Here is a 14,388-nt window from a genome sequence, read left to right as displayed (position 1 = left end):
GCTTGAGTGTCTGTAGTCAAAGAAGTGGGACTTGTACATGCTGTGCATGAAATACGGTACAAGAAAATTCCAGATCTTGCAGGGGCCCCAATGTGGTGCCTCTAACAATAGAGTTATTTTAAAGTTTGTTTTCCAGTTAAGTGTTTGTGACGTGCGTTTTGATGTCTATGTTGTTTAGTCTGTGGATGGATGTAAGTTAGCAGAAGGGGTACACACACAAGATGTTTTATGTGAAAAATTGAAATCGTGACTCCTCTGCAGCACATATGGAAAGCTAAAGTCAAAAAGGCATGTTCGCACTGTCTGCCATACGTGCCTGCCTGGTGCGGCAGACTGCCTGTTTTAGATTAGATGCTCTATCCTGGGTAGCACAGCTACTTTTCTCCCATCAACGGTATATGAGGTGGTGGCTGGCAGTCTAGATAGCTCGTTGCTCTCTTGACCTTTCAACGCTATCATAGTTACGACAGCTCAATTAAGCACTCCTAGCAGGCAGGCTGGATGTAGTCCAATGTCATTTTGATAGGAACCTTCCACACAGGAAAACCAAGGGCCAAAAATGCTGTTTCAGATTATTTGATCTGAAACTTCTTTGATAATCTCTTCCAGGCACAATTCATTTTTTCTCGTTTTTTTCCCCTCTTCTTTTACAGTTGAGATTGTGTGTTTATGTCTGTTTGGGAATACAGTTTTGTTTTCCAGTTGGTTATAATAAGTAGGTCTGATGAACAAGTTCAGAAACAGCTGATCAGACTAAACCTGTTGTTTATTTTTATTCAATATTGGCTGTCAGGAAGTCTATCACAGAAAAAAATCCATCTACCTCTTTACCAAAGCTGTGGGCATCAGTCTTCATGAAGACATGTCTTCAGGTCTGGGCAACTGGACTGAGTAAATGAAGTGCTGTTTGTTTACTTATAATACATGTTATTTTCCAGATAACAACTTTAGCTGATGAATAAGAATTACAAAATGCTGGGGATAGTTAGCTCATCTTCCATAGGAGTCATTAATTCTTTTTCAGCAAATTCTTTATTTACATAGAAACAGGTAATGATAGCCATAACAAGCTTGTTTATTATTTTATGCATCTCTGACTAGATTGATGTTTGAGATTTCTGCAGGGAGAAAATTTAGTGAAACTTGGGTGTTATGATTGCTGTAACTACAGGCCTATAGAAACCAGCAATTTTAAAAGCTTTTCTCTGAGAAATGAAAGAATGAAAGCCCTGAGAAATTCTCCTGTGCACATTTCAGTGTACATTGTCACTTACAACACAATGTGAATCTACACGTTTTAATTTAGCAACGCATAGGACTTTTTGGCATTTAAAATGCTAGAATAACATACTGTATTTTATGATGTACAATATAGTTTCAGTCTTCTGTTAGATCTTACAAGTCAAGTGGAGTTAATAAGCACTGGTATTAATATACTTTTTACTTTTTTTTAAGGCAGTTTCTGTGTTTTGTTCCAAATATCTTGGCAAATTTTCTTATTAAAAAGAAATTATTTAAATCAAATTATTTGTCTGTTGGTACAAGCAAAGCAATGTTGGTGCAGAGATCCAAAATGAGAGTGCTCCCTACTCAGTTGAGCTCTTAAGTCTAAAGGCGGGTAGATCATTACAAGAATTTTAAGCAGAGGGAACAATAGTAGGCCAGTTTATAGGAGTAAGGCTGATATATGCATAGCTATTATTAGAGTATTATAATATAAGAATATAATTGTATTGCAAAGCTATTCCTTTAAGGAACAACTAAATATGATAGGAAAAAGGTCTCTGCGTGTCTTTCTTTTTATGAAGTGTATTTGCCTGAAAGTAAATGAGATACTTAATTTTTTCTTCACTGGAAGTAATTAAGGTTTTTTGATGTGCAGAAATGGGCTTTACTAAAATTGACTTTGAGCTGAACTTGATAGCGTTGTATTCGTCTACTTATGGAAGCAGCTCAGCAGGCTAATTTTTGAGGTGAAATGTCATATAACTTCTTAGTTTATTATCTTAAGATGTTAGATTACTCTTAGAATTTCCTCACATTTTTCTGGTGTAGGAGATTAACAAGTAAATTTCTATATAAAGTTGAAAAATTTTGATCCATGGAGATTTTCAAAACTCAACTGGACAGGATCCTGAGCAAGCTAGTCTGGCTTTGAATCTGGCACTGCACTGAGCAGGAGGTTGGACTAGATGTCTTGGCCTCCAGATGTCTCCTCCACAACCTATTTTTTTCTGTGATTCTATTCAGAGAATACAGGCTATGTAGAAATCTTACTGGCACCAAAGCAGGAATTCCCATGTTTTATGTTATAAATCAAAACTCATTCTTAGAAGTCTTCATCTTGTCCATCAGTTGCCCATGACTTAGTTCCCATTGCTGAAGGATGCCATATATAATTCTGAAATTTTAGGCCTCTAATCTGTAATTCACTGTGATTCTTTTGCCGTCATCTGCATTCCATATAAATATAGTGATACATCTGTAAAGTAAGATCTGAAGGACAGGGGCATTCGATTGTTGCTCAAACATAGTCAATTTTTCATACGCATCATATTGTGGTTTACCGCGTATATTTAAGAAAGTTGTGTTCTGTTTCCCTTAATTATCCTGTGGTCTTTCTAAGATGGAATTATTCATATTGTTTGCTGTAATTCTGTTATTTGTTATGTGGACATCCTAGCAAGAACATGGGTGGCCTTCAGAGATGCTTAAGCAAAATCATAAGGTTCATTGTACAAGAGTCTAGTACCATATATGAAATTTTGCTTTCGCTGATTGACATTTCACTAGAACGTAACAGCAAGAAAATGCTTTTTTTAAAAAAATAATCACCACATACACCTATTTGCTGATATCAGCTAATAACTTAAACTGCTTTGCCTTCTGAGTATGAGTTTTCCCATGCATATGTGAATGTGATTCCCCCCCCAGTAACAGATTTGTAAGGAAAAATGAATAATTCTGTTCAGCTGTATCTTGTTAGTACAAAATAATGTTCTGATCAGTTTGAATCCAGAGGTTTGCTGGAATTTGCAGGCAAGAACATCTGGGAAATAGTCTGGATGGGACTGTCCTTAGTGTGTTGAGGGAGAAAATACAATCCAACTGATATAATTGCCTCTAACCGTTGTTGCATGGTCAGCACAGGAATAAAATCTGAGATCTTTCTGTAATCAAATGCCTCCCAGTAAAATGCATACCTTTAAAAAAAACCCCAAACACCACAAGTTGTGCTGTTTCTTTTGGGGCTATTTTAAATAAACCTGGACATCTGTGTCTGTAAGTCTGGTGGGAGAGATTAGTCCTGCCAGTTACACAACATGTTTTGTGGATCAGCTTGCTTTGTGACAATTGACAGTGTTGTCCCTGCACTTCTGTGGTAGATTTTATGACGTGAATAAAATGCTATTCAATTTAAATAAGGTCTATTTTAGCAAAATCAAAGAGGAAACAAGGAGGAACTGCTATTGAGATCATAGGCTATGATGATTTTGAAAATGAACAAGACATAAAAATACTGAAGCCTTTTCAAATCATAAAAAAGATCCATGCCTGTAGACAACTAACAAAACACGAGAGGTTATAAAAGAGCACATTTGTGTTACTGTGCCAACTTCAGCAACAAACATTTCCTTTTCTTCTGCATGAGGAAAGAACCAATAAGCCATCAGTTTTGTTTTCCCCTTTGTAAAGTCAAAAACTTTGAACAGGAAGGGACATGCTAACTGGATGAATTACTGCTGATTATAGATAGAATAATTATTACAGAAGGAGTGATGGAAGGAGAGCAGTGCAAATCTAGAGTGAAATTCTGCTTTCCTTAAAAAAGTTTACAATATTTTTGTAACAAGTGTTTCAGCCTAATTGAAATCAGTTAAGGATAAATGTAAAATAATTAAAAAAATAATAATTAAGATACTAAATTCCCTGTTTTCCAAAATAGAGATGAACTGGAATACTATTGAAAGCCAGTAGGAGTCAGACTTCTTAAAGCATGAAAAGCCTGTCTTGCAATTAGTGTTGGCTTCTGACTCTAACCTGGCCAGGGAAGCCGGCATTGTGTCTCTGGAGAATCTTTGAGAGGGTTTGAGTACAAACGTATTTGAGTTGTGGTATCGCAGCATGTATAAAATCTGCATGACTACTGAGTGGGCAATAGGCGTGACCTGGAAAAGATGATGCATCTTTGGTTCCTCTCTCATTTTATAGTTCTTATCTGTCCATGAGTACTTCGGGGACTTCATGTAAAGCAAGGTGAACACAAAGAGACTGTTGAATGCTTGTAAGCAGAAAAACTAGTTATGTAATTAGCTTTCTGCTTATATGCTTCAATTTGAAAGCCTAAAACCCCTGGATATTTATTGGTGGTAATGGAAAACTGCATACAGTACAAAGATGGAAGTGGTTAGATGCTATAAAAACATATATTGTTTAAAAAAAGGCAGATACTAGCTTAATAACTCCTTGTAGTGCCAGGCATATAAGCACAAATAACACTGAGGTAATTTTTTTTGTTTGACAGTATATTTATACAATATTTTTCATTCTAGAAAAGATATCTTTCTGCCTTTGTAACAAATCAAATTTTGTGATCTCTACTGCTAAACTGGACAGTGGCAAGAACTATTAAATGTTCAGAAATGCTCATCGGCCTGCCATCCATCTCTTACATTCTTGAAATCCTTCTCTTGTATTTCTCCTCTCAAAGCCTTGTCCTTCTTTGCTGCCATGTCATAGGTGCTCCTCTTCTGTGTGGTATGGATGATGCCCATCATCCACCTGCCTGCTTTCTGCTGGCTCCTTGTTCACTCTCTTCCTGATTATCTTTAGGACTCTCATCCAAACAATAATTGCCTTACTAATTAGCACAGCAGAGCAGCAATCTCAGTGACATGTTTGTAATACTCCTGTCCCCTCAGCAGAAGTCCAGTGGTGACAGCAGCAGTGGTATAGTTGATAAGTTTGGGTGGTAATTCCTTAAGCAGAAATTGATTCCCTTGTAAATTGGAGGAAATATGGCTTTTAACTGAGCATAACCGGATGAGTTTAAGGAGAGAATTAATACTATTTCCAAACAATGGAGCAGAGAGGAAAAAGCAGGCTTTAGACAGTGCAGTTCCTGAAGAAAACAAATTGTCAGGGATGACATGGGCTCAGTTTTATTTCTTTGGTGAGAGTTAGCACAACAAGTTTTGAGACTTTAAGGCTTGCAGAACTGTAGTTTCCATTCTTGTGTCTTTCATCGCTGCAGGTGCTGGAGACTCTCTTGTGACCAGAAACTTGCTAGGCATGTGTTGGAAGGAATCTCTTTATCTGAGGGGTTTTACAAAGTTGATTGATCCTGGTAGCATATTAATAATGTTGCTTTACAGCAATGTGAGGCATTGCTTCTCTTAACATTTTTGAATGAGTTGACTACTGTATAGCACATCTATAAATACAGGTTTGCCTAAGGTGTATATTGGCTTTTTTTTTTGACAAGAATTCTGTTGTATTTCCAAAGCAGCAGATTGTTTTGAAATCCTGAACTCCTGAGTCCTGTATGAACAGGAGCACAAGCACTATACCCAGGGAGGTGATCACCCCTCTCTGCACAGCACTCGTTCGAACATACCTGCTTTACTGTGACCAGTTTTGGTGCCCCAACAGAATAAAGACATGGATAAATCAGAGAGGGTTCAGTGGAGGGCTCCCAGGATGGTTGGGGCTGGATCACTTGGCCTGGAGGGACAGGCTGAGGGACCGGGGCTTGTTCAGCCTGGAGACGAGATGGCTTTGGGGGGAAACCAAGGGCCCCCCGGCATCTACAAGGAGCTTATTAAAAGCATGGAGCCAGGCTCTTCAGAGGTGCATGGTGGGAGGGCAAGAGACAAACACTGGAAATTGAAAGAAGAGAGGTTCAGGCTGGATATAAGAGCAAACATCTTCACCGTGAGGGTAGTCTGTCAATGGGACGGGTTTTCCCAGAGAGCTCGTGCAGTCTCTGTCCTTGCAGGTTTTCAAGGCCCAACTGGATAAAGGCCTGAAGAAGCTGGTCTGCTCTCACAGCTTGAGCAGGAGGTTGGACCACAGATCTCCTGAGCCCCCTTTCTGCCTTGTGGTCCTGAGAACAAGATGTAGTACGTTGTCATAGCACTGACACGAGAGGCATTCTTTTTTCAGATTTTGGATTTATCAGCAAATGAAGCATGTACTTTGTGTCAACAGATAAAAGATATGTCGAAAGATAACCAGTGGTCCAAAACTTGGTGCTGCTTCTAGAGGAGGAAATGGCCTAGCAAGAGATATGATGTAACGTGTTTTCCTGACCCAGACAAGGTCTGTTCTGAATCAGAAAGAAGTCTGTTCCTGATGTTTCTTTTATGTCTGAAAACCAGAAAATGTTTGGTCTTCTAAGTCACAATAATTTTAAAAACCTAAGTTCACTTATTATCCTGGAAAGTGGCCATTGTACTCTACTAAGCTTTGAATGTTCCAGAATACAAAACATATTCCAACATTGAGATAGGAAGGATCACAAGACCATGTGCTGCTTTTATGATTTCCTTTAATTTTTCTATTGCAATTCATTTATATTTTATTTTCCTTCAGGTTAGCATCTAATCATTGTCACCATCTTCAGTAGCAGACACATTTCTGTTTCCAGGTTGTCTAAAACATATACTTCTCTTTTAACTCTCCCATCTTTATTTAAGCGATCGTATCTCAGTAGTGCTAATATAAATCCATATTACAAGATGTGTTTTAGCTTTAAGAAAATATTCTTAGATTTATTCATTATTAGAGATTATATACTATCAGATAGTTTCCTACAACCTTTTGATAATTTGTTTTTTTAAACGAGTGTTGTGTACACTCTGCATTCTTTTGTTCGCTTGCAGATCGAAAACAGAGGCAGTAACATACAGAGACTTCAGTCTCACTTCTTAGTAAAGAGACGGCGATAGTGCTCTAAAAGTGCAGTAGGAACGACTCATGAGTCAGAATCACAAAGTCCATCTTGCTCTCCCTCTTTCAAAAGGCAGTTGGTGGAGCTGTACAACAGTGACAGCCTCATGGATTGGGATGGGAGAATCAGGCATGCAGTGCTTGCTTTAGCTTCTCTCGCTTGGATGAGTATCACACACTGCACCCTTGATACCCTCACCCGCTCTGTGTGGATGCACTAGGTTTGGTATCTTTTACAGTCAAATCTAAAAGAGCCAATGGATGTGAACAGCTGACATAATGAAATCTATACGTTAACTGGTGTATTTTGGTTTTAGAACAAAAACTGTGAAGATATATGCTGGAGAGAGAGAATTTTCCAAGATTGTTATTTTGATATGTGATAGACAAGAGGGACAAAAGGCCTTTCCAGAGACTTTTCCATCGATGAGAAAGTATTACACACTGTTGTGTTCTCAAAATCAGATGAGAATAATTGTAATATCTGCACGGTGTAAGGAGCCTCATCCTCTTGGGAAAATTATAAGTAGTTTGCTTGGTTTATGCTGGAGACCTGGAGGATAGGTAGTGCGTATAAAGAAACAGACCTGGTATTTTTCAAGCAGCATATGTGAGGATGAAGGCTGGAACAAAAGACTAATGCCTGAAACCGAAAGGTCTCAAGTGGCTTCCGACACACTTGGAAACTGAGCTTAGATTTAGCCCACTGATGAGGATATATGTATTTTATGTAGCATTTTTATCCTGAAGTAAATGGTGCCATGCAGCATGAAAGCTGCTCATTTGGTGTTTCTGGCAGTATCAGAGAAAACAAGGTTGCAGATGCTTAAAGGTTGATCATGCCTGCCAGAGATACCTGGGCCAAGTCACAAATGTACTGCTGTTTTACAAGCTTGAGATTTCAGTGAGCCTGGGTTAGGGAAATTTAATTAATTAATTCCTTAGTCTGCACTGTGTGCAATTTAACAAAGGTGTTGATAAGAAAACCTCTCCTAATATAAGCAGTGAGCAAATTGCAGTGTTTTATGTCATGACAGTCATTGATTGCTGTTAACAAAAGATCATGACTAGGAAATCAAGATTTCAGTAGTAGATAATGGGCTGGAAAATAAACTTATCAGAGGTTGAAAAATATTGTAGACAACTACTGTATGACAGCGGTTTCTTCAGAGTACATGCTTGCCAAACTAACTCATGAAGATACATGGAAAAAAGATAATTATTTAAACAGATGGATACTGTATTTACAGTATGGAAATGAAGGGTAGCAAGCAAAAATATGTATTAAAGTGGTTGTTACATTTGAGATAGTAAAATAGGGAAGACTTCACTGTATATAATTAACCTCAACACTTATAACAAGTTAAAAAGCAAACAAGCAAACTAACCCCCAAACCTTCCATTTGTTATCTGGAGTAGATTAAAAATGTTACATTTGAATACCAAGTAGGGATTGTACATATAGAAATAATCTGATAAAATGCAAAGAAAATATTTCTTTTCCTTCAAAATTTGTCATTGCTAACAGAATTTCATGCTAAATTTTCAAGGAAGTTATTTTTAAGTATGCAGAAAATCTTAATGACTTGAACCAAAATCCCAGATAAAAATATACTGAAGATCTGGAACAGAGAATCTAAATTGGCACTTTTAACTGAGCTGAGACAAATTGAGATGATGGTTGCCATGCTTTCCTTCAAATTCTTTCCTTTTCTAGTTGTCTTTCTGTTTCCTTGTTGTCATCCCAGATGTGCTTTCCATTTTTCCTCTTTTTCAATGAGCCCTTGTAATTTTGTGGCTGACCCAATCTTTGTCTTTTTCTCTGTGCTCTTGTATCAACACATAGCATTTTATATTTTAAATCTTTTTTCTGAGTTGTCTTTCTGCAATTTAAAACCCTTCCTTTGTGATATCAGCTGTTGATTAATTAATACAGCCAAAAGTTATATTTTCATTTTTCTCTCAAAGTCTTCAATTTTTCACCTGCTTCTGTCTCAGTAAACACCACCACAGTTCAGCTTGTTGTTATTAATAATCTTGGTTTACCTTTGCTTAAGGGCTTAAACATATAACCAAGTTACCAGAGCTTTAAAAAGTTATCATGAGTCAACCAACTTGTGTTAATATCCATGTGTATGCTCACAGTCTGAGACAAAAATGAGATGATTCAGGTTCATGCAGCTTGCAATCATTTCCTTGGGTATATTTTTCTTCCTTCGATACTTGTCTCTGAGTTGTTCCACTGGCAACATCTTAGCTCTGTCATTGCTCTGACTTTTCCTTACAGCTCAAAATCATCAATAATTTAATCCCATCCTCTAGATCCAATTAATTGTCTCGAAACATCAAATCCCGTTTTTTTCTTTAGTTTGGGGGATTTTTTTTTTGTTTTTAAAGTTCTCAATTATGTGATTATATTGTTGATAAAGCATATTTTGATAAGCTAGGAGACCTCCTTATATTCCTATAATTGCCCTCTTCCTCAAAAGCACTTTCTCTTGTTTCATAAGTGTGAGAATCTGTCAGAATATACAGAGCTACCAGATTATCCTCCTTCAGAGGTTTTCACAGAACTAATCCCTGCCATAATACATATAGAAAACTTAGTTAAACAACAACCCACCATGGTTATGCAAGAGATGAGTCATAATGCTGGTATCGAATATTTAAAAATGCTTTATTTTCTATTGCATTGCTACCTTGATCCCATTCTTATTCCTTTTTTTCCTGCTCATATTCTCTCATCCTTTAGATTGCAAGTTCATTTAGGCAGGGTTTTTCATTCACTTTGTGACTCTACAGTTCCTGGTACAATAGGGTCTCAAGCAGTTTTCCCTTTTAGATGGTTTTTACAAAAAATGGTAAACTGTAACACACCAGAGCATCTCACAGATTTGGGGAAAGCTTGGCTCTGACTGAGGGGTCTGTCTGTTTGTTTGCTAACCAGGATGAGCTCTGCAGCAGCCCTCTTGGAAACAATTTGCATATTGCCAAAGTTTTTCTGCAGAGTTGCCATGAAAAGGCTATAATTCCTCTAAAAGTACTCATGCTACTTTTCCTTAGCAAAACAACAGGAAAGCGAAATTTAGGCTAATGTGACATGTGAGTGCAAATGTGTGGAGTTTTTTGGTGTGGGGGGTTATTTTGTTCTTTGCTGGTTTTTTTTTTCCCTGATAAAGTACCTGGTACAACTGTTTACCTGGTTCGTGAATCCCAAAATCTAGGCTTCTGCAAACCTAAGAGCTATTTTAAAAACCTGTGCTTTCATCCAGCTGTCGATTGGATTAGTGCCTTGGAAACCTGTTAATGTTGAGCTGGGTGCTGAGATCAAGCTTTCCAAAGTCATGTTAAGGGTAAAGAGAAGACTGGTTTCCCATATAATCTCCTTTTTAATCACATTGCCACCCTAAAGCTTCCAGCTGTTCTAAAATTTCACTCCTTCTGTTATTTGAACGTCCCCCGTGGCATGTCATAGCAATGCCCAATTAGCTTTAAACAACAACAAAATTCTAATCAAGATTGGTTTTGGTTTTTAAATGCAAACACAGCAGAGGATCTCAGCAACTACTGTAGGAGCTGGTAGCCCTCCTTGTATAGTAATTGTGGGAGAGCACAGTTTTACAGCATTTAAGTGTAAATGTGTTTGTAGTGGGCAGATGGCCAAGTGCTGCAGGGCCCATGCCAAGGACCAGAGGACATCAGGACTAGACTTGGCAGTTGCCACGCTGTGAAGTGTCCATGGCCCTTACACAGAGAGTCAACAATTCCTGCTTGATATTCCCCTTAATGAACACATGATGTCTTTCCTTTTTCCTTTGTTAAAATGTAGCTCTTCACTTTGTCATGCACACCTAATATATATGCCAAACAATTAATTGGAATTAATTTGGTCTTCCCATAAAAATTCTGTCCCCAACTAATTAACATCAATATAACATTGTGTAGCATTCTCAGAGCAGCATTTTGTGCTTTCTTCAACATTGTTCAAAATAATGACATTGCTTAGACATCTGGAGAAAACTTCATAGATAAGAAGTTTTCACATTCACCAGCTGTGCCCACTCTGCCAAACTGAGGTCCCTACTGATGCATTTGTGGGAGTGCTTCTCATTTTCTAATTGTGTGGCTCATATATTTCAGGTTGGTCAGTTTATGATGAAACAGGACAATCTGTATTCCCTGTTCGCATTTTATAATTTGCCAATGTCAGCAGTTTCACTTCATGCTAAACTTCAACATTTCACATTTTACCTTTGTTCTGAATCAGTTTTAAATACTTTAAGTGAAACAAAAATTTTATGGAAATAACCTTTCAACATTGTTTTTCCTTTACCTTATTTTGTAGTACACAAGAAGTGGTAGCACATCACAAGGACATAATATACCATCTCAAATCATGTCCTAGCAGGACACGTGATGTTGTTCTTATTATTTCAACAAGATTAGAAGATAAACACTTAGCAATATATCTGTATAAGTTCTGAATATTGAGATGAATTGTTCTTCTTATTGGCACAGTGAGGCCTGAGATTTCCATATTCAAAGTATAAATCAATGGAGACATAAAGATATTTCTCCTTTTGGATTTAAAATTCCCTTCCGCATTAAATGAATGAAGAGATGAAAAATATATCTATGAGAAGAACCCGGTATTACAAATGAAGAGTTTCTATATATGTGCAGTCACATGTATTTCCTTATTTCTTGTAAAATCTTGTTGTATGTTTGCTTACTGCTTCATGCCTTCATTTAATAAATAATCATGTAAAAAGCGTCTACTTGAAGGAACTTGTTTGATCTTTCTAAGAAGAGAATTATTTGAGAATTTTCAGTAATTTGGAAAGTTACGTGTCCTAATGATAACCAGTTCATGTGGACTACCCTGTTAAAGAGAAACTCATGGTGCTCAGAGGATCACTTTTCTTTTTTATGAGGAAGACATAATATAAAGGCCATGACTGAATTTGCGAGTGTAATGATAGCTATATTAACCCAGTGAGAATTTATTACAGTAACAGACCAAACACATCAACAGATTTTGCACTATGAATGTAACACTGCATTCAAAACCTGTACTTAAGCTCCAACTGTACTGACCAAAGTTAAGCGTGGGTACAGAAAACTAACAAGAGAGAATAAGAGATCTAGAGGCACCACCTAATTTAACTAAGGAGTTTCTACCTGCAAGTAAAGGAGAATAATAAAAAAACCTCTTACTTGAAGGACCCAGTCTCTTGAAGATGATACACCTCTACAGTACTAAAGAAGACGAGACATGTATGGTCTTGAAGGAAAAAGGAGCTCAAATATAATCACATATGACCACTAGCAGTGTGAAAAGCATGGGTTCATATTATAAGAATACCTCATAGAAGCTACTCATTTTATATAATAAGTGGTAAGATAACTGGTAAATATTTGTCAAGCATGTCATTAAAACAAGAAATTATTTTTCAAACAAACTGGGTCTGTAAACCTCCCAGGTAAGGAGGAAAAGAAAAGGAAAAAAGAATAAATGGATGGGGTAATTATTAACATGCCTTATCTCACTTTTATTAGACAGTTTCCCATGAAAGATGAGGAATTCGGGGCTACAGTAGCATATATTACATAGATATATTACTGCAGCTCTTCCATATTTCAGTGGAAGGAGATGGAGACCTGCAGAATCTCAGAAAGGCTGAATTTCGGAAGCTCTTGGGAAAAGATCCATACTGTTCTCTGGAGCAACCCAATGCACATCCACTTGGCCCTATTTTCCTTGAATAGTCAAGGTATTTGCACTGTAGTGTCATCATATTTTTTATCTAAGTTTGAATTTTTTTAATCTTAAAGTGGTTTAATACATTCTTAAATAATAAAAAATAATAAAAATAGTCAGTAGTTTATAAAATGAATTAATGGTAATTGTATGCACCCCCTTTTCCTGGATTGCCCTGATGTCAGGCTTTGAGGTTTTTTTCCATATTCACGAAGTGAAGAAGTTCCCAACTTCTGCTTTCCACAGAAAATTTACATGACCATGTCCATCCCACTGGGAAAATAAATGTAATGTTGAGTTTGATTCATGTGATTTGTCAATATAATTAAAATAAACTGAATCATTATGATTTTTTGGATGTGTATTGGGACTGTGGCCAACACAAGACATGACCAGCACTGTAAATGATCTCTGTGGCCTGGAAGATGGAATTCCAATTTTAGCGATTCAGGCCTGACCTAAAAGGCATTTTGCCCCCTTAGGAGAGATAGGAATTATGTTTCTGTGCTTCATGACTTTTTTTTTTTTTATAGGGTGAGGACCAGTTAGGCAGCATCCACTCTGGACAGCAGAATGAACAGTAGTAAAAGTGAAGCCATGCCCCTTGGTTGGTGGAAAATATGATGTGTTCACTGTGGAAGTGCTGTAGAAAGCTAACACCCACAGTGGCCATTGTGCGATTACCGTGTCAGGCTTCATGGCTGGTTTGATTGTTTTATTTAAAGGTAGTTATTTAAAGGGGTTGGTTTATGACGCTGTGCCTCACTTGCGGGCAGAGTGGCACGGAGGAACTGCAGCGCTGGTGAGGAAGGGTTTGGATGTGCCCTGTCTGAAGGGGGTTGAGTGTTGAGGGACCCCAGAGTGTCCTGAGGGCTGGGACTCTATGGGGGAGTTCATCATGGTCTCAGCTTTCATTAATGCTGTGACAACGTCAAGAGTTTTGACCACAGGTCACTGTTGTGTCCACCATAATAGGATTTAAACTCTACACTTCTGTCTGCTTGTTGCTGCTCGTCTGTTGCCACTGTTTCCATCGGGGAGCTGCGTCAGAAGTTGTGGCAAAGGGAAATTTTAAAGAATAGCCAAATTTGAAAGGCTGTGGGGAGGTTACAGGGCCTCTGGGTATTTTCTTAACGGACAAGATTTTTTTAAAAAGTCAACAGAAGTTTGAGTGTATTTCTTTTCTTTTCTGCTTCTTTTGCTTTAGCTCAGTAGGCGTTTTAGTTTTGGAAGATCACTCTAACATAGCAGATGTGTCTGGACTCCTGTAAGCAAAATATCCCTTGGAGAATAATTTTCTTTTGGTCAGTTCAAAGACAGCTTATTAAACTCTATTCTGTAACTATTACGGGCTTCAGGAAAGAAAAAAATAAAACATTTGGATAGTTAAAATGTACCTTTATTTTAAACTGTCAGTTTAGTGTTTGCTCTAATAGTGGTTAGTGTAGGCTGCTGCATCACTTGTGATTGGGCAGTTTTGTTGTTATGCAGACACAAACCATGGCAGGATTCGGTCCTTCTTGGGAGATGCTGACATACTATGACATGTGCATGACCACTGTTCTCAGCTGTAATCTCTATTCTCTGTTTTTCTCGTAACTGTGAATTTATATCAAAGGCAGGAGCTGCAGTAAGCTACAGTGATCTTTTTCAACTAGAATGTTGCATGTCTGTCA

At 37.6% G+C, this 14,388-nt stretch overlaps 1 protein-coding gene across 6 annotated transcripts in view; it reads left to right on the top strand.

Annotated features, from left to right (window-relative positions):
• Positions 1 to 14,388, top strand: part of CACNB2 (calcium voltage-gated channel auxiliary subunit beta 2) — a 266,412-nt gene that overhangs the window by 157,028 nt on the left and 94,996 nt on the right. The window lies entirely within an intron of this gene.

Source organism: Buteo buteo, chromosome 2, assembly GCF_964188355.1.
Source record: "Buteo buteo chromosome 2, bButBut1.hap1.1, whole genome shotgun sequence".
Taxonomy (NCBI): domain Eukaryota; kingdom Metazoa; phylum Chordata; class Aves; order Accipitriformes; family Accipitridae; genus Buteo; species Buteo buteo.
Note: the sequence above shows the minus strand (reverse complement) of the source record. Positions and strands in the feature narration are given on the sequence as shown.